Genomic DNA, 24,488 nt, shown 5'->3' on the forward strand with positions numbered 1-24,488 from the left:
TACTTAGCCTATTTGAGGTTTCCTTGTGCATTAGGGTTTCTTTGGCAACTCACAAAATAGTGTTCCTCAACACTACCCTCTTTAAAATCAAGTATTTCTCAACACTTTTGAGATAGTTTACCTACGGTCTCCGATGTCACGATATTTCTCACTATCAGAATCAAGTCTTAAAGAAATGGCCCAGTAACTAACACACACACACTTAAACACTTAAATGACTGGGCTATGATGAACTTTATCTTCTTTGTGTGTTGTCTATGATGATTTCTTTGCTATGTATTCCCTCCCTAATAGTCTTTTGAGGATGTCATGGACTAGAAGACTAGGGGCATGGGGCATGTTTTACTTTCTTTCTACTTGTGAGGATACTTTGTTAGTCTAAGGTGTTTAGAGCACTCATGCTTGTCCTACTTGACACTTTGGACCTACAACATATCATCCTTGTCTATTTTTGCAAGACCACACTCGAGGGTTATCCTAGCACTTATGTATTGATACAATTGTAATCTTTCTATACTAAACTTAGGGAATCTAATTGTATTAGTCATCTTGACTTACATGTCTTTGATACTCAAGTTGGATTCCCATATTTCTATCTAACATAAATCATATTCATAACCTCATAGTTTTACTAGTGATGATTTTATGATCTTATGATGTCCCTAATAAGGCTCGATGATAAAAAAACTAGGACTTACTTATGTAACCCTTGCAATTGCACCTTTTCATACTAGCTTGCATTCTAGGGTTCATTCTAGGTTAGCTTTGCATTTTCAATGTTGAGAGAGCTCTCTTTTTTATCTTTCAAGGATTTGTCAGCTAACTGCATTCATCCTTCTCTTGCGTCTTCTCGATCTTATCTTATCTCTTCTTTCTTATTTCTCACTTCTTTTATATCTTACCATCTCATCTATTCTTTTGACCTATATTTGACCTATCTTTGCTAATCTTGACATCCTGGATCCATTTTTGGGATTAAAATCCAAATTTGGGTTCATCTTGCTACTCAAAATTTCTTCCTTCTTCTATGTAGTTGGCTGACCTATTGAGGCTTAATCTTTGAATCTTCTAGGGGAAATCATAATTTCTTCATTTCTTCATCATTTCTACTCTCTTCCACTCTTTTCTTTCATTTTATTTCATCTTTCTTCTTTCTTTGACCTAATTCTTATGCTTTATCTTTCTTTTTCAAAGTTAGTCAAACTGGGACATATCTTCATTGCTTGGTGGTCACTCTTTGGTCTTAATCTCTTATCTATCATCATGAACTTTTCTTTGTTCTAAATTGATCAAATCTAGCATATTTGTGCATCTCCTCTATCTCATTTTGATTTCAATCCTGAGGGGGCATGATGAATATTCTATCATTGACGTTGCAAATTACTTTCTTCTACAACTATCTATTTTCTCTTGATCTATCTAATTTTCTTGGTGTTAGTACTCTTCTTGATTTCTTATATCATCTATATCTTAGTGTTCAGTACTCTTGCTATTAGATTGTACATTCAGGACTTTCTATCTCTTTCTGCATTTCATTCTTCATAATTAGATTTCTCTATCTATTGTTGCGTACTTGAATTATGTATTCTTTGATGTCATGTTTTCCTAGATCGATCGCACATTAGTCAAAGAGGAGCAAATGTAATCAACTAAAAATGGTCATCTAGACTATGAGCCCCCTTTCTAGAAATTTTCCATAATTTATCTAATGGTTATTTTTTATCAAATCTTCATATATATATATATATATATATATATTTATTCTATTATAACCTATGGTATGACCACTTTATCCTAAATTCATATTTACTTAAAACAACATGTTCCCCCTTTTAATCAAATAAAATTCCCTACTCATCTCTTATCCTAAGTGTACACACATAAAGCATTATTCCTATTTTAGAAATAAAAGAAAAGGCATTTTTGTCTACACATGAATGCACATTTTTCTATGTGAGAGGAATCTTCTACTTTTAAAATAACTTTAATTATCCTCCACACATTTCAAACCCTCTCAAAGTTCAACCTTTAATTAAGATTGGTTGAGATGCTTGTACACATGGATCACTCAATATGCATTCTCCTCCCTTGATGATTCCTCTTTTGCCTCTTAATCTCTACTATCCATTTTTCTTTAAAAGGGAGGGCTCTCTCCTCATTCAAAAAATCTTAGTCTCTCATGCTATTGTTATGTTGTAGGTTTTCATGGTGATTTTGGAGACTTGGAGCATTCTTGCATTTTTGCATTTTAGCTTAGCTCTCATTCTACTTACATTATGGCATACTTTTTATCTTAGTTTCATTTATGCTTTAGCTCAGTTCTCTTTGTTAGCTTGCATTTCATTTAGAATAGCTTGCATTCGCATTGCATTTTATTCTAGATTCTTGGATATTGGCACTCTTTCCTCTGCTCTTTGAATATCTCGTTCTATGGTGCACCTTGCAAGGGTTGCATAGTTTGGTTCATTTGAGAGCCACCATCTCATAGCCTTTGCACATCATAGATAGAGAGCTATAAGCTGGCTCTTGAGACTCCCTCTTCCATGGGTTCTCTCAAGAATAATGGTTTATAGAAGTGTGACACTTTTATGCGCACATTTTTATGTTGATCTTCCATACATCTTCCTCCACACTCTATATGTTCTTGGTTCCTCCCTCCACTTTTCATACGGCCATTCTCGGCACCTTTCACTCTCCTCTATCATATAGACTCAACCCCCACACCATACATCTTCCTCACCCTCTGTACAGACATATAGTCCCACCATACGGTTAACTAGGCTTACCATACGACACTCCCTTCTTGTTATATGGCCTCCTCCGTATGACCATTTTACCATCCACCATGTATGGCCTATCTTTTGTATGAACTTCACCTACATCACATCGTACAAACTTGTCCATCCTATGTGTATAGTCACCTACCATCTCCATATTATCACTCTGTCTATTCATCTAGCCATAGTTCAGTCTTCAATTAGCTCCTGTACATCCATACCCTCACACCATATTGCCTTCTAGAATCACAGAAAGAGATTGTTAGAGTCTTGTGTGGGTCGGAACATTACAATGGTATCAAAGCTTTTGATCCTACCTACTTGTGGAAGTGAATGCAAGTTTACAATCAAAGGAGAAGGCAAAATAACCCTATTGATAGAATGGAAAATCATCAAGATTCCATGATAGAACTTATGAACCTTTTAAGAGAACTGAATAGAAACCAAATGCAAATCAAAAAAACTCGAAGGCTTATGTAGGAAACTCTACAAAAATTGGCCAAGGGAAATATGGGAGAACAAAATGGGCATAGTGACAATTCTATTTTGGGAAGGACAAACTTTCAACCCTCTCACTCTCGACCATTGATACTCATCTTCCTTCCATGGACAAAAGCACTATGCAAAGAAAGAGAGCCCACTTTTGAGGAAATTCAAGGAAAACTTTGGGAAGATTGGAAAAACGTTAATATGGAAGGTGATATATCTTATAGAGAATATGTTGATGTAATAATGAGATATTCTAGTAGGGGAAATCATGGTTATTTTAATAATGATCTCAGGAGAAAGATCAGAAAGGTAAACTTATCACCATTTGATGGATCTGGAGTCATTATCGCACAGTCATGGGTCCTAAAGGCAGATACCTATTTCCATCTCAATCTAATGCCTGAAGAAGAAGAAATCAAGTTCATAACACTTCATCTAGAAGGAGTGGCACATGAGTGGTGGCATCATGGATTGGTCACTCTTGGTCGCAACCAAGTGACCTCTTATGTTGAGTTCACTAAGAGACTCATTGACCATTTCGATGGGAAAGATCCTAAGCTAAACTTCAAAGATCTAGCTCAACTAAATCAAATGGGCATGGTAGAAAACTACATCATTGAGTTCCAAAGGCTATTAGTACTAGTCATAGACATCTCTAAAAGGCACTGAATTGTGTTACTCATGGATGAGCTAAGGGAGCCTTTGAGAGGTTGGATCAAAGGGTTCAACCTGTGTGCACTCAACGAAGCTATTAAGAAGGTCCATGACATGGCCACATCTTCCTCCAAAACTCATGTAGCTACACCAACACCAGCCCCACAAGAAGACAAGGACAAGGAGACAGTTCAAAAGAAACCTTAGATTGATGAAGATTCTCGGCAAGAACTGCGAAGGAAAAAGCTATGTTTCACATGCAAAGAACCATGGGGACATGGTCATTTCTGCCTTGGGAAGGGAAAAACTCATTACGTTGAAGTGATTCCTGATGATGACGAAGGACAAATACCTATAGCAACTAATGAAGACATTACCCAGCAGGAGAGAATAGATGCCCTGGTACAAAAAGGGGGTTCCATTGCTACCCTTACTACATCGATTGGAGGTGGTATCTTTAGGGTTCATGGCACACTTCATGGAAAATGAGTCCCAGTCATGATTGATATTGGTGCCACATTCAATTTCATTGATTCATCTTTGGTCACTACTAAAGGCCTGCAAGCAGTTGAGCATAGAGGGTTTGAGGTTAAGGTTGCAGGAGGAACCTTGTTACCTTACACTCATGTGATCCCACAGCCAAAAATTTCCATGGGAAACTTTACCATGGTAGATGATTTCCTTGTCATAGATTTGGTTGATACTGATATCATTTTGGGCATCCAGTGGTTGGAAACTCTTGACCATTACATGCAAAGTTTCAAAAAGATGGACTTTTCATTCAAGAGGGATGGCAAGAAGGTGTTGCTAAGAGGAATGTCAAATAAAGGATCGAGGGAACTCACAATCAAGATGATGGAGACAATTTTTAAACAAGATTTGGCCCCAGATACTACAAGTAAAAATAAGACAGTCAACACCTCACCACATTCCTTGGATAATTGGTAGGCCCATCTATTGGTCGAGTATTCCAAGCACACTTTTGCATGTGAGTTGATGGATGGTTATGTACATGATGAAAGATACAAAGTTAATGATGACATCATTTACTCCAGTGGGAAGATCTACTTAGTGCCTAACTTGGAACTGAAGGAGCTGATTATGGAAGGTTTCCTAGAACCGGATTTGCATTTGCTTCAGGACAAGCAAATTTTAGGATGGGAGAACTATAATGTCCCCGTCATAAAATAAATGTATTTAATTAAACCTTGTTAATGGGTCGATTTATTTAATATATCTCAAACCCATTTTATTTTGTTTTCATAGTTTGTGTCACCATTGGCTATCTTTTTACACCCTCAAAAAGTTTTCCAATGAGTATTTAAGCACGGGTTGTAGGTAGTCTTTAGGTATGCAATTTGGATTATTTTCTATGTACTATGAATTCCTGTTGGAGTTCTCTGTTCACTATTTCAAAAGTGAAAGACCTTCCCTATTTGGTTTGTCCAGTTTCGGTGGGGTTCAACCCTCACCCTATTCCATCACTTGTAACACTTCGCTCAGATTTGGCAAGTTGGAGCACCATCATATTGTGAATATCCATTATGTTGGTTTGATCTACTCTTTTGTCCTGTGTATTTCCGATTGTTGTTTATTTGCATTAAATTTTGCTATTTGTTTACACAATATGTTAGTCTACAAAGTTCTTTGTCCATCACCTACAATTTTTGACCATTTATCTCCAGTCCCCACCATACACTGTACGACCTCCCATCCAGGCAACGCCCTTCCCTCTTCCACACATCTTGCTCCACACTTCGTACCTTCTTGTTTCCTCCCTCCACTTTTCATAAGGCCATTCTCAACACCTTCCACTCCCCTCCATCGTACGCACTCAACCCCCACACCATGCATCTTCCTCACCCTTTGTATGGACACATAGTCCCACTATACAATCAACTAGGCTTACCATACGGCCCTCTCTTCCTATCATATGGCCTCCTCTGTATGGCCATTGTGTCATCCACCACGTATGGCCTATATTTTGTACAAACTTCACCTACATCATGTCATATAGATTTTTCCATCCTAGGTGTATGGTCACCTTCCATCTCCATATTATCACTCTCTCTAGTCATCTAGCCACAGTTCATCCTTCAATTGGCACCCATACATCCATTCCTCACACCGTACTGCCTTCTAGAATTGCAGAAAGAGATTGTTAGAGTCTTGCGTGGGTCGAAACATTACACCCTCAACTATTTATAGCCTCAAGTGCTTCTAATAAACCGCGCTAAAACAAATATCTTGAGTGTTCACATTTTTTTTGAATAACACTTAGACAATTTTTGAAGTCCAAGTATCCCAAACTCCATAGTATATTTTTCCTTCTTCATAGTAGGAATATGTTGCCATAAATGAAAATTCTATATCATTCTTATACATCCTCTTAGACAAATTGCCAACAGAACATTACCAAATTATCAATGTCTTTTCAACTATCATTGTATTGTAAAACTATAATTGGCATACTAACTCTCTGGCCATCTTTGCAACAATATATATCAAGTTTAATGAAAATTCATTCAAATTTCCATGTACTAACTATGAAATTCAAAGCTATGACCTCTCTTTTTTCTGGGGGGTGCTCTACCACTAAGATATAAACCTTCTCGGTGATTGGTCCATGTTTGAATGTAGTGTGGCTCCATTTCTAACACCTTTGAGAAGACACTATAGATGCTTGAAATTTTTAGCTTGGCCTAGATTTGACTTATTTTATGATATCATGCTTTAAAAAATTATAACCAACTAGGAGTCAAATCTAAGACCTCCCATTTTCGATTGGCGTTCCCTACCACTAAGTTACTAGGCCTCTTGGTCATGACGAGTTCATATTTCATTTTTTGTGTAGCTCACTTTCCAAAAAGTGATTCCATGACTCTATATCTACCATCAAAATGCTATGCTAGTCAATAATAATTGAAAATGCTTCGGATTGAGAATATTTTCAAGAAGATGCTTGCACATTGTCATATTCCCCAAGAATAGTGAGTTTAAAAGCATTGTATAAAAACTATGCTGATATGTTTCTATGAACACCATCAAACATGAAGAAGATAACATCATACAACTCGAAGGTAATAAAATCGCTAAAGGTCTTATTTCTATTGAGGAAATTTTTCATCATCATGGCACACACATCAAAAATAAAATTGAACCACATGTACGCAATAATATGAGAAAATTAATCTTCAAATTGAGGAAGAACTTAGATGTGTCAACATAAGGAAATGTCTTTCATATCATTTTGAGAGCATGTTTAAGTAGTACAAAAAATTGTTTATCTCTTACAATAACCTTAAAAATCTTTTCAATTACAGTAGTTGGGTCATACCATCCTACTTGAACTAGAAGTCAATCATTGTGGCAAAGAAAATAAACTAAAAGCTAAACATTGACCATATGAACAAGGGTCAAGAAATTTTTGGGTAAATGCATCATCTTCTCGACAAGGCAACATACTTGGATGGTGAACATTATCCTTATGTAAGAAGAACAAAGAGATTGGCTCATATAGAATTTCACAACTAGAGCCTAATATCCAAAGAAATTTATCTTCAAAGATGATTCAGATCATGCAAATTGCTACTAGATCAAAGATGATGTCATACTTTGATGGTTTCCCTAGATTCAATTAGACCAAAAGATCATTTCAAGACTACCTTTGTAGTACTTAGGGGAATTTTTCTTATAATAAGGATACTTTTAGACTAATCATTGCAAGAGCTACTTTTCATAGGGATTTAAATGTGAATTCTAAGAGTTGAGAATGTAATGTTTCTTTAAAAATATCAATTTCTTATTAGAATTTATTTTCAATTCTAAATTGTAGCAATGACTATTAGTTAGCTTTCCAATTTATTATATCCATCTATCACTTACTTCATAGTTCCTATCATTCATGATCTGACATAAATGAAAGTTAACCTCTCATGCAAATTCAAAACTAACCTACTACACCGTGTTTTTATAATGATAATTTTTTTACACAATTTTTTTTTTTCTTTTTTAATTTGCAGTTCAACATTCATCAGGGATGGAATGAATCATGTAACAACAAGTGCCACATAGTGACATGTACTTGCCTTTAGAATATATTGTAATAGAAAAAATCATTAAATATTATAAGAATGAATATATATAAGAAATTAAAGCTAAAAACTTAGATATATAATATAATTATTACTTTTTAATTATGTACTATATAATATTTTTGTATTATAATATGTATTATAAAATAATATAATAGAAATTGACCTTACTAAACATTTTTTTTTACTTTGCACTATGTAGAGTAAAATATTAAAGAAAATGTAATATAGAACTTACTAATTATTATTCTTCATCAACAATTAATAAATAAATAAATTTTTAATGGTAATGTTTTAAATTTTAAATGATAATGTTAAATTTTATATAAAGGGTGCTTGTATTTCGATTTTACTATTATGAATTTATAAAATTAAAAGTTTAAAAAGAGACTATGAAATATACATTTAAAAAAAAAAAAATGTTGTGTTTTATAGAAGAAATATTGACATTAAAACAATAAATTACTTTCATGGCCGTTAAAAATGCAATATGGTGGGAGCTCCGAGAAAAGTGGTTCTATAAGACCAAATGAATTCAACCAATTATAACGGAAATAAATTTTTTTTTCATAACATATTACATTGATAAAAAATATGAAAATTTTAGAAAAATTGAAATGTGGTAAAAATACTTGCATATAATTGATATGTTATAGATATAGTGAATGCAATAGTACATTGCCTACAGCAAGTACAATAAGATTCAAATGAAAAACGGCCCACTCTTATAATAAAAAGGACGTTTAATAGTTTAATAGTTTCTAAGTTATAGAAACGAGTCAAAGCTCACTTGACTATGAAAAAAAATCATTGGAATTTGGAAGTAAAAACAAATACTCTACAATGATTATTTGGAGATGTCAACGTCAAGAAGCTGGTGAGGAATGAATGTCAGGATTTGAGGAGCAATGTAATCTGTATATGATAGCACTGGATGGAAGCTGCAAAAGGAATATAAATTAAAATATCTAATTAATCAATAAATGGTCCCATGGTCTAGTGGTTAGGACATTGGACTCTGAATCCAGTAACCCGAGTTCAAATCTCGGTGGGACCTTCTTTTCATTTAATTAGCTCGAGAAACTTTTACTGTTAACAAAAGCAAAGTTTTCTGGTTTTGGAATAATATGTTCCGGAGCATATTCTAAATTAATCCTCTGTTTCGTTAATTAAATGTCAGAGGGCATTTGGTCTAGTGGTATGATTCTCGCTTTGGGTGCGAGAGGTCCCGAGTTCGATTCTCGGAATGCCCCTAATTGAAATTTATGAACAGTATAAAGTATAAGACTAAAACATTTTGGCCAGTCTTCCACAAGGTCCAAATCCTCCTATTTTCTCCTTCGTCTATTTTTACATTGCCCAAGACGGATCCCACGAGCATCGATCTATTCCCAAATTCAAGTTTGTTTGTTTTTCGCTATATTTCCGTTGTAAAGAGTTGATATTTGTGGTATTATTATACTGATATTTAACGGCATTTACTTGATACATAATTCACATCTAGTCATTTGAAACTACAAACATCTCAATCGATTGAGAATAGATTGAGAAAGAAACAGTAAGCGTATTGAAATTGACACGTTCCAATTGCTTTATAACTACTATCATAATTAGTGTCAAGATCATTTCTCTTAACATTAAAATGGATTTTTCTAATCATTTAGATTGCCAATCTTTTATCAACTTTCTCATCAATGACTTCAAACATCCGCATCCTCTCAATCATTTAGCCTAAATTTATAGAATAATGCATTCGACATCTTCCAAGATTAAGGCCTACATCGGACTTCAAAGCCCTAAATAAGGGATCATATAATGGGCTTTGAATTTGACTTGGATGCATCATCATGGATCAAATAATCTCATATGCTGAAGGTCACCCTTGCAACTTCAAAAATACAAAATCTTAAATATCCAAAATCATAATATCTAAAAAGCTATAAACACAAAGTTCATAGGAGCTCTATAATCCAAACTTTAATCAAATTGAAGAACATCAACATAAAAATCAACGGATTTAAAGCCAACACTCAATGGTTATCATTACCAAAGATCTCACGATTGTTTCGACTTGGAGCCCCAAATTCACCATTAAAATCTAAACAATCCAAACATGAAAGAAAAAATGTAACAAATTAAAACATAAAATATGGTAACGCGGATCCTCAATCCAAAGCCCAAAGCCACAACATTTAAGCATTCCAAAATCTAAGACTATTGGTTTGTGTTAAGAAATTTGAATAAGTGAAATTTGTGTGGTACAGAGTCATCCCCTAGCCCTCTCTCCCTACCCTCGTAAGCACCCTACTTGAATCTTTCCTACAATTGGTACCAAAGTGTTTGGTTCTCTAAAAAAAAAAGTTTAATACCTTCAAGTAAACAAGTATCAAAAATAGTTAGAGGAATCCCTAGAGGATGCTAATGAACAAATACATGATCTGAAAAAAAAAAGCTAACGACATAATTTACAAAAAGGAAGGAACTAGTCGAAAGATTATAGATGAGACTTGATGAAATTTTAGGAAGTTGATATATTGCCAATTTATTGAAAAATAATAATGAACTACTTGGGAAACTCAGCCAAATGAAGAGAGAACATGAAAACCAAGCCTTGAGAATGACACAAGTTCTAGAAAGAATGAGGACTACCGAGAATGCTAAAGAAGTTCTTGAAAGATAAAAAAGTGATGTTGAAGAGATGATTTTTGAAAGAGACTTACTGCTAGAAAGACAAAAGAAAGAGATCCATGCATGGAATGAACTAAGAGAAAACAGAGGATAAGAACTTACAACTACAATCAAAATTAGAAGCTAAAGCAAGAAAATAATGAACTGAAAAACAATCTGAAATTTGAAAACGAAATCAATGCAAGTCTTACAAAATTTTAATAGAGCATGTAGAAAATTGATGAACAATTGAAGAATCAAAGAAAATCATATGATACTACTGGCTTAGGATATATCAACAACAACACAATGGAGGAAGGAGAATTATCAAAATCTGGACAGCAAACCTCTAAAAAATTAATTGAAATGCAAGGTATGAAACCCTACAAGCATGCCTGATGCAATTGTGGAAAATATGTTCACACTGCAAATGTTTGTAGAAGAAAACAAGTGAGTGCTCCTAAGAGCACATCATTCAGTGGTTAGTATTATAATTGTTACAACTATGGACACAAAGCATATAAGTGTAGACCTGAAACTACTAGTAGAACATTTAAGAAAGTTTCTATGTATTGTTACATATGCAACCACTTTGGAAACAAAGTTGAAGACTGTAGAACTAGAACACTGATAATTGGGAAAATGGTATATCATTGGAAGAAGGAAGATAGTGATCTTGTCAAATGTTATCAATGTGGGAAACTAAGGCATTTGACCATTGAGTGCAGAAAGGAATTGTCCATCCTTGGAGACCATTTAGACTACCATGTTATATTTGTTCATAATTTGGACATTCCACCTACACTTGTAGATATCGATTTTCTACTGACAATGATCACTCGATCGGGTTTTGTTTTTTATATATTTTGGCTAAGCTTGGTAATCAAGCCTGCCCACTTTTTGAAATTTTAAATAGCTCGATAGGGTTATTGAAGTTTTTTAGTTTTTTTTTGTGGTGTTCACTTTTCTACCCACCATCTCGGTGCACATCTTGGTGCACACACCCATATGTATTTATGCAACTTTTTGGTGTGCAAACCCTCATGTCTTTTATTTGGCTTCTGTTGACTTGGAATGATGCATTGCATTTGAGAGGTAACTTTGAAGGCTCTTAATGTGTGTGAGTTGAGGATCATGGTGTACAAGACTTAGTAGGGACCATATCAATGCAACTAAAAATAATTAAGTTTTATTCCCATGATGCTAGGTGAGAAAAGAAAATAATTTTGTTTTATTTCCCAAAGAATTTTGCTTTCTATATAATTGCAACTAAAATATTCCATATATTTCAATAAAATCTAGCAAATTTCTTAGGTGTGCCATCTAAAATCTAGAAAATCAATGAAATATTCCTTACATTTCAATAAAATCTAACAAATCATCAACATATATATGTTGCTAATGTGGGTTGCTTCTAATTTTTGGCGGGACAACAACTTTGTTTCCCTCAACGACTAACTTAGTTTTTTCTTTTCTATAAATTTCTTAACTTGTAGTGGGTCCACATTGACTTGGAATTATTTGCCCATATATATTTTGCATACATGTAACCCACAACACTCATATTTACTACCATTAGGGTTAGTGTCCACAAGTGCTTCCACTAAAGTTTTACCCATTTCTATTTTTCCAAAATTAAAATATAAATCAGCAAGCAAGAAAACTTACATGAGGACAATGTAGATAATGAGGAGGGTAGGGGCGAGAAGTTGTGGACTGACAATATTTTCATTAGTGTTCCTTGTAGCCACATATTGAAAGACCCCACCAATCACCTTCTCGATTGCAGTGAGGCCATCTAGATCTTTCCAATGTAATTTTGTGCTGGGAAATGACAGATCTGTATTAGGGTTCGGGCTTCTTTGCGCATGAAAGTCTACGGCTAGTGTATTAAATCTTTGGCTACATTAGTAAAAATGATGTCGTGGTTTCTATTTGTTTTCTATAAATAGTCTGTGTTCATCAAAATTTTGACGTCTACTTAAGTTAGTAGTCTTCATTGGAATTGTGACAACCACTAAGCGATCGAATCAAAATTTTGATGAACTCAAACAAAAATCAAAAATCACAAGAGTGTCTTTGTTGTTAGAAATTGGGTTGAAATGTAGTAATGGTATCACTTATTGCATTTTCCAAAGAAAAAGAGCAATCAGAGAAGAAATCAAAAAGACATGCAAGAATCTTGGAGTAAAAACTTGATAGGTTAGAAAATGCCTTTCCAGTACCCAGGGTACTTTAAAGCACTAATGTTGTGGAAAATTTGTCAAAGGTAATAGATGAATTTTATTCTCATTACATTGCAGTTGCAGAATTCGCTGAGACTAGAACTGAAAGAGAACTTGAGGCAGAACAATTTCATGAAATTTTTGTGAACATTGCAAATGATGTATAAGTCATAGATAAATGCGTCAAAGACTTAAGAGGTTGTGTATAATAGGGTAAACAAGTCTATATAATACATGAAAAATCTATAGTATGTTGAAGATGTGAACAAGTGTATTAAAGAAGATGAAGAAAGGCCAGGGAAGCTAGCTAATCAATTCGAGAAGAAAGAGTTAAGTATAACAGAAATGGACAAGGTAGTGAGAGAGAAACTTGATGCCATCAGTGTGTTGTAAAGAGAAAGAGATGGTATATTGGGGAGGTTTTTCGGAAATATGGCTAAGGGTAGTTGTCAAGGTTGTCATTTATGGAAACATAACACTGAATTTGAGATGGCAATAAGTGTACTTTGAAAATTGTTTAAGTATAATATTGATCAGCAAAAAATAATTGTACAATTTTGTTTGGCAAGCTTCACAGGAAACATATCAAGTTATGTGGCTTAAAGGGAGATATTATGGACATTGTAAATGACATGTACAGGTTGCTAAATATTATGTTATGATTTGCATAAGTTTTGGAAGGATTTCCAGAGACATGTATGATAGTGTAGAACAAGGAAACTAGCAAAGTATCGTGTTTTTGGTTAAGGAATTATTTTGGCTTGAAAAATAATTACTTAACAAGATAGGGACAACATCCTAGTTATTAACCCTCACATGGAACATTTTAATATGATGACTTGGTACGTGCAAGGTAGTACAAGGTCAACAATTCAAAGATTATGGTATAAAGGAAGATTCTTTTGATTAGCGAAGTTATTATAATGGTATAATTGGTACATGTGCACTTTCTATGCTCTATATAGATGCAAAATTGATGATAGAAACAAATCAAAGAAGGTGTATGATGTTTTGTGAAGTGGAACTACAAGACAAATTAGATATTGAAGATATTGGCACATTTAAGGTTTTGTATCTATATACATAACTTGTAAAGTTGTATATATGCATGTTTGGGCAGTGGTCTCGGCTTGTATTTTGTATTATAATAACAACTCCTAATAGGGTTGAGGGATCTAACAAGGAATAGTCCTTTTACAAGGATATATACACTAGATGGATGTAATATACTCCTAACAGGGTCAATATCTTTCACAAGATACTTTTGATTAGTGAATCATTTTGTGGGTACCATCCCTAGCAAGGTTTTGCCTTGACCATGATTTCCCTTAGTTAACAAAACATGGTGTTATGATTTTATTTATGTTTTGCATGGTTTTACTTTTTAGTTTACTAATTTATTCAAGTTTAAGATTTGTAAATGATATCCATAGTTGGGTAGAAAGTTGTTGAAAGTGCATAACTAATTCATGCACACACACCCTCTAATATCAGCACACTTTACTTTCTAACAAGATTTGCACTATTGCAAAGTCTTTTGACCCCCAAACTAGACATGATGCAAAAAGAACTTGAATTATTGGAATCTTCAAAGAAGACTTATGGGGCATTCAAGCAACTTGATCTAAATGGAGATAAAATTGTAGCATATGCCATTTGTGTTGTCAAACATGTTGCAGAAAACATGGAAAAGACTTGGGATACAAAGTTTGAGACTCAAAGAAGAAACTTATCTAATATTATGAGGTATATTTAGAGATCTTACATTCACTACAATTTTGATTTGTAAATAGGTCACTCACCTTTTCCATTGATGTCAAAGAGGGAGTTAGTCAGTGAAAAATATATAGAGTTAAGGTTTTAATGTATGCATGTAAGTATATGAACCTAAGTATAGAATGAACTAAGGGGGAGTACAGATATAAAAGTATAAGTTTCTGTATGGATAAAAGATTTTGATCAGTCTTGAGCTTTTGAAGTCTTGATACTTAGCCAGGTTTTCACTAAGTGTTTTCATCAATGCCAAAGGAGGAGATTGTTGGCAAGTTGGCTAGTATAGATACATGGATGTTTTCATTTATGGAAACACTCTCATAAGATAAGGTCACATGAAGAAAGGTACATTTTTAATTTTATTGATGAAGAAATTGTCTAATAGACGATTACTGACAACAAAGGAACAGTTTTAGTCAGCGAGCTTCACTAGAAGCAGATATATGACCACAATTTTGGAAAATGGTATATTAGAGACAATAAATGACATAGTTATGTTTTCCAGTATTAGTATGATAGTTGGAATGATTTTTAGTTGGAAAGCATGAAGACAGTTTGTTATCACAAAGAGTGTGTGGTAAAGAACAAATAATTTGGCTAAGAAATTGAAATGTCTTGAGAATTCAAGAACTTAGCAATGTAGGGATGGCATCCTAGATGTTAACCCTCACTTAGAAAATTTTGATAAAATATTTTAATAAGTGTTTACACATTTTGTAATTCAATCTAACTAGATAAAACAAATGTAAAAGGTTTATAATAAGGCATTTTTGACACGTTAAGAGAAACAATGTTATCATTATGTTATGTGAGTTTTACATATGTTAGGATATTGATGTTTTGGAAATCACATGTGATCAATTGATGCATGGTCATGATCAATGAGAGGAACACACAAGGACTAATCGGATACTGAAGATATCAATATAGTTGATTTTGGTGTAGAATCTATATCTCTTATATAAATTGCAATTCATTGTATGAACAATGAGATCCTTTTGTAATATAACTCCTAATAGGTTTGAGACCCCTAACAAGGCCTAGTCCTCTAACAAGGATTGATGTACCAAGTGTATTAATAGACTCTTAACAAGGACAATACTCCTTACAAAGTTTTTTATTAGTGCATCATTTTTTGGGTACCATCCCCATCTGGGTTTTCCCTTGGTCGGGATTTCCCTAGTTAACAAATATGGTGTCATGAGTTTCATTGTGTTGTGCACTTTACTTTCCAGTTTATTTATTTGTGCAAGTATATGGTTATAGGTTGAAATCTATAATTGGGAAAAAAGCGTTGGAATACTAATTCACTTGTTGGCTCTTCCCATATTGTTTCTTTTATTTTTTAAGGTGGACTACAATAAAATATCCTATACAATCTTTAACATGAAGGGTTTCAAGTCCTTTCAAAACCTATCTTTACCTTAATCAAAAAATAATAATTTTATATAGCTATTAAATATACATCTTTGAAAAATGAGGTTAAAGTATTGTTATAAAGCATTCTTTGCTAACCCGTAGTAGGAATTACAAATGCCCAAAATTACTTCCTAGAGAGCTAATTGTGTGCTCATATTTGAGCAATGTAGATTGGTAAGTAGGCACAAACATAACACAAAGAGAAATTAAAAAAAGTTGAATATTTCAAGTTTGGTCCTAAGTATATCAGGAAAAGTGCATAATTAGCAACAAAATACATATTCTCAAAGTTTCTCTTTTGTGTAAGATTGAATAATCTCAATTTTATTATTGTTGAATTAGTTTTTAAATAATACTTAAATTTAGCAATCCTCGATAAAATGCATTTGAATATGGATCAAACTCAAGGATAATGTTGTGTGGTGCATCTCATGATGTTTTGGTTACTCGTAGGAGGAGATGCATTTGATGATAGTATATTATTTCAGTTGTCAATATGACATATGGGTAGATGATTTTTTTGTTTATAGTTTTGATCATATATATATATATATATATATATATATATATATATGATGATGATGCTATTTGATGTGACATGAGGCCTTATGAAGATATCTATTGTATTTTGCATTCAAGACTATTGATTATGGTATTATGATTTTTTTTATTGGATTCCCTATTATATTGTGCATTATATGTTGTTGGATATTTTAGTTATTCATCTTTGATGACTTATGCTCATATTTTTGTAAATGAATAATTTAAATATTTATATATGGATAAAATATTTTATTTTAGACTATGATATTTATTTAAATTATATGTACATTGAGGAGTAGAAAATGGGATAACTAGTGTCATGATATTCTTTCTCTTATTGTGTCACTAGAGTTTCAATGTTCCAATAGGCATTTTATTGTTATTATTATGGGCTTCAACTATTTATATTTTGTGCACCTACACTTGATGGTTTCATGTTTCAGTGAACAAGCACCAGAAACATTTTGTCTAAGTTGTAGAAATTGATTCTCTCAATATCCCCAACAATGACACACGAGATAATTTTGTCGACCTTTCATGTTTAAGCAATAATGTACCTATATGGACAATGTATCCATAACAAAGATTTTATTCCCTCTAGTATGTATCAGTAAATCTAGACTTCATATATATATTGTGTGAGACTCGTGAGCATGTCTATGCATTTAGAGCTTTAGGATTATCACGAAAGAGATTTAATTCAAATGAGGAATTTAATGTTGTAATTTACCAACCAATTTGATCTAGTTGAATTCCATATGATTGGGATTGATTTATTTTATTTTTAGGGTGAAGTCAATATTTCACTTAAATTATTTAAGTGACTTTTTTGTAAAAAAACATTTTCAAAAGTTCTTTTATGTTGGAAAAGTGAATTCTTGTTACACACTACCACTTTGATCTTTAGGTAGAATTTGGATTTTTCTCCAAATTTGACTTGAGAATATCACATTTGTTCTCATTATGTTTGATTGAGGTGTTAGATCTTCATAAGGAGTTCTTCTTTAGTTTCATGCAAAGATTCCTCCATTCTGTCAAAGATCTCATCCATTTCTATTGAGTTTGGGAATTTTGTTGTTCACTGGGGTTTTTCTCCACTTTGTGTGAGGTAGGGCATCTTATAATTTTCATTTACAACATTTATTCAAACAAAATTCATTACATTAATTGAGTGGGTTGAGAATACAACCCATAGTCCTGCTTGATTTATTTACTAAGTTAGATTTGCATAAGCATCTATGTGTTTTCCATTTGGTGATTTGGGGTTTTAGAGTTGTTATGCTTCCTAGATTTTTGTGTGTGCTAGGAAATGATATTTTTATTATAGAAATGTGTTATTGGGTATCTTAGGGAAAATGGCTTGTAAATTTATTTTTTATGTTGTTTGGTTTTGGGGCATTTTTTAGTTCACCTTGTCTTGTGTGCCACTCGGAATTTCCATGGGCATGTTCAGTATATTTCAAAAACTAAAATGTATAATCCTCCATGTTTTCAACCACTCTATAGTTTTACTTTGATATTTTGGGATTTCTTCTTGAATTTGTACTCCTTCCAAAGTGCCTAATTGAGTGTGTCATGAGTATTTGGAATTGATTTCCCCTTCTTGTGATTTTATTCAATGCTTGATTTGAGATCACATTTAGATTACATGTTGTTGGTGTTTGAAATTGTATCACAAATACATAAGTGTCTCATATTTAGATTCCAAGGGACCCACACTCTTGATTTGAGAGTAATTGGATTCCATGCTTCATTTTGGGTTTTTGTGGCCTTTGCCTTATTGCATTGTTTGCTTTGTACCTCATTGTAGAATGACATGAACCTAGTGTTTGGATAGTAGAGTGGAGTGGCTCCTTATGTGGACCCCAAACCACAAGTAGCCAACACAATACAAATGAAGTAGTTTTTTAATATGTGAAAACATGATATAAATAAACTATGGAAAAACACATAATAAAGGAAAGGAGAATTAATATGCATAATTTTTCATTTGTGGATGTTGAGCTAAGTTAGTTGTATATCTATTTGTTTGAGGGTGTTGATCTAAGATACATTATAATGTTTTTTGGAATCTCAGAGTGTTGACTTGAGACTCAGTACTATTTGGGCTACCACAAGCCAAAAAATGACATTCGACCTGAAGTCCCTACATGTTAGCCTTTATAGCTTTGAGTAGTGACTCTAAGATACTTGCAATGTTATTATACTCAGACCTTTCCCTTTCCCTACATGTTAAACTCTTGGGATATTGTTTATCCAATTCAGACTTAACTTAGAAGTTGTAGTCATTTTGGATTTATGTTTTGTTGATGTTAGTTTTGACATTCATATCGAAGTGTTTTAATGGCCAATACAAATCTGCAAGATCATGTCATGAAAATCTTAAATGTTTTTTTTCAGAGATATTATTTTATGATTACATATTGTATGATTATTCTTTAAATGGTAATAGCTTAATAGAAGGACACTTTATTTACAAGTACTTGAGGGTGGTCGTCCGGTTCCATTGTATTTTCATCTTAGGTGTCCCCCAACAAATTCCTACTAACTCGAAGGGAGCATGTAGATTATAATTAAAATCGTAAGCGATTTAAATATTACTCTAAAATAAGGCAAGAGCCTACAACACATCGGTAAATTGCAAGCCTCTCATCAGGGAGGTCTTGAGTTTGAATCTACTCGCTATTAACACAATCATAGTTAATCTTAACAATAACAAAAAAATATTAATAAATAATCAAGACTTCGGCCAATTACCTATCAAAAAAAAAAAAACTCTAAAATACTTTTCCACGTCGTCTATACATTTCTTATCCAAGTGATACACTCTTACAATCACATTAAATAACATTTCAAATTATGTGTAAGGAACAAATAATATATTCTCACTAATTTGCAATCATTCTCAATGTTAATGATGAATAAATACTTGAGTATGCCTATATTTAACATATTGTTTGCAAGGTTGTAATCTTCTTGAGAATAGTTTCACATGAATAACATAACTTCATGAACTTATAACCCTTTTTCATACAAGAACAAACACCTTAACCTAAAAGAAATAATAAAGTTTTTCAAGATTACATAGTTATATGTTTGATCAATTTGAAAAGAGATTAAAATAATTTAGTATCTTTTGTGGGTTTTTGATGATTTTAGTAATTGGGAGCCATTAAAAAATATTATTGGGTTTAATGTAAGTATTAAAATAAGATAAAGAAAGCATACAATTTAGGGGCCTCACAAATATCAAAACTTATATTCTCTAGTATTGAATAAAAGATATCCTCACATTTTATTTTCTCCAACCGCCTTTCTTAGAAGTTATCGATGATATCAAATAGTTATTGGATTTCTTTATGAAACTTTTATCGATCATTTATAATATAATACACATGATTTTTATTTTTGAAGTTATGATTTTTTCTCATAATATCTCAAACTTAAATACTATTTGACGTAATCATACATAAGAGAAGGAATGCACAATAGAAATAGAAGACAATAAACTCCATGATTGAGCCAACGAAGGAATCATCTTGTTGACAAATGAGCACCATTACACAAAATAAAACCAAGAGAAAGTGAAGAGTAGAGTCCTAATCAAACACACACACAAATTTCAATTGATAAATCAAACTAGGCACTAATGTATTTAAGGGGAAATATGGGTATTATTGATATTTTGATTAAGTAAAAATAGGTTTTGAAAGGACCCAAAACCTTTTACAAAGAGAAAATAAAGATATAGAAATGAAGGATCTTAACACAATTGTGGAACACCACCCAACAAACTAGAGGAACTCACCATAGTTCCCAATAAGAGGGCTAGAAACTAGCCAGTAAAACACAACAAAGGACCATCAAGATTTACATTTTGGCCCAATCTTTTGAAAATGTCAAGACATGCACTACTACATTTGGACGTGAATTGCGATGACAAGCCATCACAATTGAGATGCTCGTTCATCACCCAAGGGACAGTATCAAGAATTAGCTCCTTTCAGATGAGCATCAGACTTTTGGAGTGGACATTGCAACGAAAAACTCATATGTGTTGATTACAACTCAAAGATTCATTGCAATTTGGAAGAATGCAAGGCCAAGAGTTCACCGTCACAATGTCGTAATTGTGATAGGCAACCGTCACAAGTAAAACATCTTACAATTTCAGAGGGTCGTCTCACGTGCGACGGCATGTGACAGCAATGTCGTGGGTGTGATGGTAATCCATTAGATTTATCTATCAGATTTATCCATCGGATTTATTCATTGCAATGGAGATGGGCATGCAACATAGTGTTGTTGGTGCAACGACGTTCCGTTGGATTAAGTCATCGTAATTAGGATAGCCTACTGAAATATTTTTTTTTAATGAGATTGGGAAAGTGGATGGGCATGGAGGGAGAGTCATGTATTGTACTACAAGAGGAATAAATTCTTGCACCCATGGATTCAAATTACAGTCATGGCTTTCATGTCAAGTCCTCAATAAACTAATGTTGCACACAAAATGTATGTTGAATCCATGGCTTCCTGCATGGAGAAATAATCACGGCATTGGGCTTCTTATCTACACAAATTTTTGTGCCAAGGATGATTCCTAATTCTTCCTCTTACATTTCTTCTCCCTCTCCAAGTGCTACCTCTATTTCATCGGGGTCTCTGCAGGGTCTTAAGGTGGATTGTTCTTGTGACCTTGGAGATGTTATTGTTTCTTTAAGGAATGTTGATTTGAGTCATGGTGATGAATTCAATTACAATTTTGATAAGTCCTCTCTGCAAAACCATGTTGGTGGGGATCAGTGCAACATAGAGAGGTTATTGGAAAGGGGTTAATTGTGAAGTCATGCGGTTAGACATGACAAAGAAGCTTAGGGCGAAGATCTTCAACAAATTTTAAAAAGACCAACTAAAGCAGGAGTACAATTTTTGTGTTGTTGTTGATCAGCCAAATATTTCTTGGGTCAACGAGATGGTTGAGGAAGTATGAATTAACCTTTGCATGGAATAAAGAGTTGTGTTATTACTGGATTTTATAAGGATTCCAATTGTTTAAAGATTTTTTTTTATGGCTAGGAATTGCATGGATTTTCTTAAAGGGTCTTGGATGATTTCTTAATGCATCAAATTAACAAAGTCATGCATGTTTGTTATGGTTTGGTGGCAAATACTTTAGGTTTTGAAATTTCATAAAATTAATGTTTTACAAGAAAATGCACCTGAAGAACAGTTAGCTCAAAAGCAAGAATATGGTGTTGAAAGAGTTCAAAAAATGGTTGACATGAGAGGCCTACAAGTGAGGGTTTTGACCAATCTTGAAAACTTGAATGTTGAAATGAAAGCTATTGAGGATCAAACACCTATGTTAGAATTACAACACAATGTAAATTTTAAAGCTATCGAGGTTCAAACACCTATGCCCTTCATTCCTCTTGTTTGTAACTCCAAGTCGCTCCTTCCATTCTTCTTCTTGTTTTGGCCTTCTTGTTTTCTTGAACATTCAAGGAGTTGTTCACATGATTCCTCATTAGTTCATATTTCAATCGAATTCATTTTTCCTTCAACTTATCCATCTATTGGTTTATCCATGTGCGAGTGAATGGTGTTAAACATTAGTCATTATTGTGTCAAAACTTCATCTTTGTTCGACCAAACTATAGCAAGAATTACATTCTTTCTTGTTCTGTCCTGATCACCTTGGAAATAGTATCTACATTTGCTTAAACTAGCATATCCTAATATCTTAAATGTTGGTTTCTCATATTTGTTCATTTGAAACATTTTTTTGGTTTTTGTGTATGTTTTTTATTTGGTTTCTCCTTTAAAAGTTTGTGTGCATGGGATCTTTAAAGAAAACACACTTCTCACAAGATTCTTACCCTCTAGTTTATTGCATTTAAGATATTAAGATATTATAATTTGTCATGATCACCTTGAAAATAGCATCTAATCACCTTGGAATTTGTCATGTATTGCATCTACATTTTCTTTTCCATTCTTTATAAGAGTGTTTCAAGCTTGGCAACCACTTTAACATCCTTTGCATGGTTTATAGGTAATGGAATTGTGGCAAAGGCTTCTGCAAGGAAATGAGCCTTGTGATTATGGCATTTACACAGAAGTAGAACTTTCTTCGTCAACTCCTATCACTCAACTCTTCATTGAATTTATTCTTCCAGCAGTGAGAATAGTTGCTACAAATTCCTAAAAACCAAGGGACCCTACACCTTTGCTACATTTTCTAGAGACATGGGAGAAGTTACTACCAAATTCAATACTTCATAACATTTTGGATCATATAGTGATGCCCAAATTAACAACAACAATAGATACTTGGGATCCTCGTAAGGAGACTGTGCCAATACATGCATGGTTACATCCTTGGCTTCCATTATTGGGCCAGCATATGGAGCCTTTATATCCAACCATTCATTATAAGTTAGGGAATGCACTTCATTTCTGACATGCAAGTGATGCATTTGCATATGCAATTTTATCACCTTGAAAAATTGTATTTGATCTTACTAGCTGGGAACAGCTGATTGTTTAAATTATTTTCAATTGAAAAATTATTTCTCCATCTTTAAGTAACCTAAATCCTTTCTTCTCCCAACTGTATTGTTTCTCTATTATTATATATTCTAGAATATATTTTCAATTTCTTTCTCCATGTTTTTATGATGCATAGAAAAGTCCATATCATCTTAGGATAACACTAAGGAAAATGGTTGAAAATATATGAATAAAGAACTTAAAAAGGAGTTCAATTAAATAAATAATTTGTGTGTCTGATGCTATTTATTAAAATACTAAACTAGCTAATCATCATATACTTATAACGATTAAAGTATGCACAAAGTAAGATCTTGGTACATAAAATTTCAGCAAAAAATAGAGGGAACAAAATTCAAATAGGGAATCATATAGTATCTAACTATAATTACGAAGTAAACATAATATCAAATACGACCTTGTTTACAATGTAATATCATTCTGTGTATTTTGTTAGTCCACACCAAAATCAATAACAAGACAATGAGAAAGAGAATATCATACTATTAATTTTAAATATTATATTAGTTTTATCTGTATCTCATTCACTTGGAAGACTAACTTGGAAAACCCATGTCCTGCATAAAGTTTTGAAAAAGGAAGGGTCCCAATAGGCCATATCCAAATACATAATGATATCCAACAACTCTCAAGATATCGCCATGTATAAGAACTAAATAGAGAGAGTTGAACAAAGAGAGTACCCATGCTTACAAACCATTACCTTCAAACCACATTTCAAAATGAAACTACCCATAGTTAAAATTGGAACTAGATACTTGGGATCCTCGCAGGGAGACTCCAATACATGCATGATTACATCCTTGGCTTCCACTATTGGACCAGCATATGGAGCCTTCATATCCAACCATTCGTTATAAGTTGGGGAATGCTCTTCATGCCCGGCATGCAAGTGATGCATCTGCATATGCAATTCTATAATCTTCAAAAATTGTATTTGATCCTGCTAGCTGGGAACAGCAGATTGTTCATTTTATTCAACCTAATCTGATGACAGTTCTATAGGAATTTGTAATCAACCCAGCTAATTAGTAACTAGGCTAATTTAACCAGGTTATGGCTTGTTTCTTTCTAAAAATATTTTCTATGATATGTTTTTGTAAAATTTCTTGTAAACTCTGCCCATTTTTCGTGGTCTGCATTATTTTTGTGCAGGATCTTGAGGTAAGTCACTTAGCACGAGTTGAGTGAGTTTTATTGTTTTATTAATTGGATTCTGGAATATGTATGCAGCTGGATCATTTTTTCTATTGTGAGATAATATGTAATAA

At 33.3% G+C, this 24,488-nt stretch overlaps 2 non-coding genes across 2 annotated transcripts; both read left to right on the plus strand.

The window, feature by feature from the left end:
* The first annotated feature begins 8,999 nt into the window (after nt 1–8,999).
* Nucleotides 9,000–9,071, plus strand: TRNAQ-CUG (transfer RNA glutamine (anticodon CUG)). Its single transcript has one exon. It is a non-coding gene; the product is annotated as a tRNA-Gln (tRNA).
* Nucleotides 9,072–9,195: 124 nt separating this feature from the next.
* TRNAP-UGG (transfer RNA proline (anticodon UGG)) lies at nt 9,196–9,267 on the plus strand. The gene has a single exon. It is a non-coding gene; the product is annotated as a tRNA-Pro (tRNA).
* The last annotated feature ends 15,221 nt before the right edge of the window (nt 9,268–24,488 follow it).

Source organism: Cupressus sempervirens, chromosome 1, assembly GCF_028749045.1.
Source record: "Cupressus sempervirens isolate cs-2001-9-10 chromosome 1, ASM2874904v1, whole genome shotgun sequence".
Lineage (NCBI taxonomy): Eukaryota > Viridiplantae > Streptophyta > Pinopsida > Cupressales > Cupressaceae > Cupressus > Cupressus sempervirens.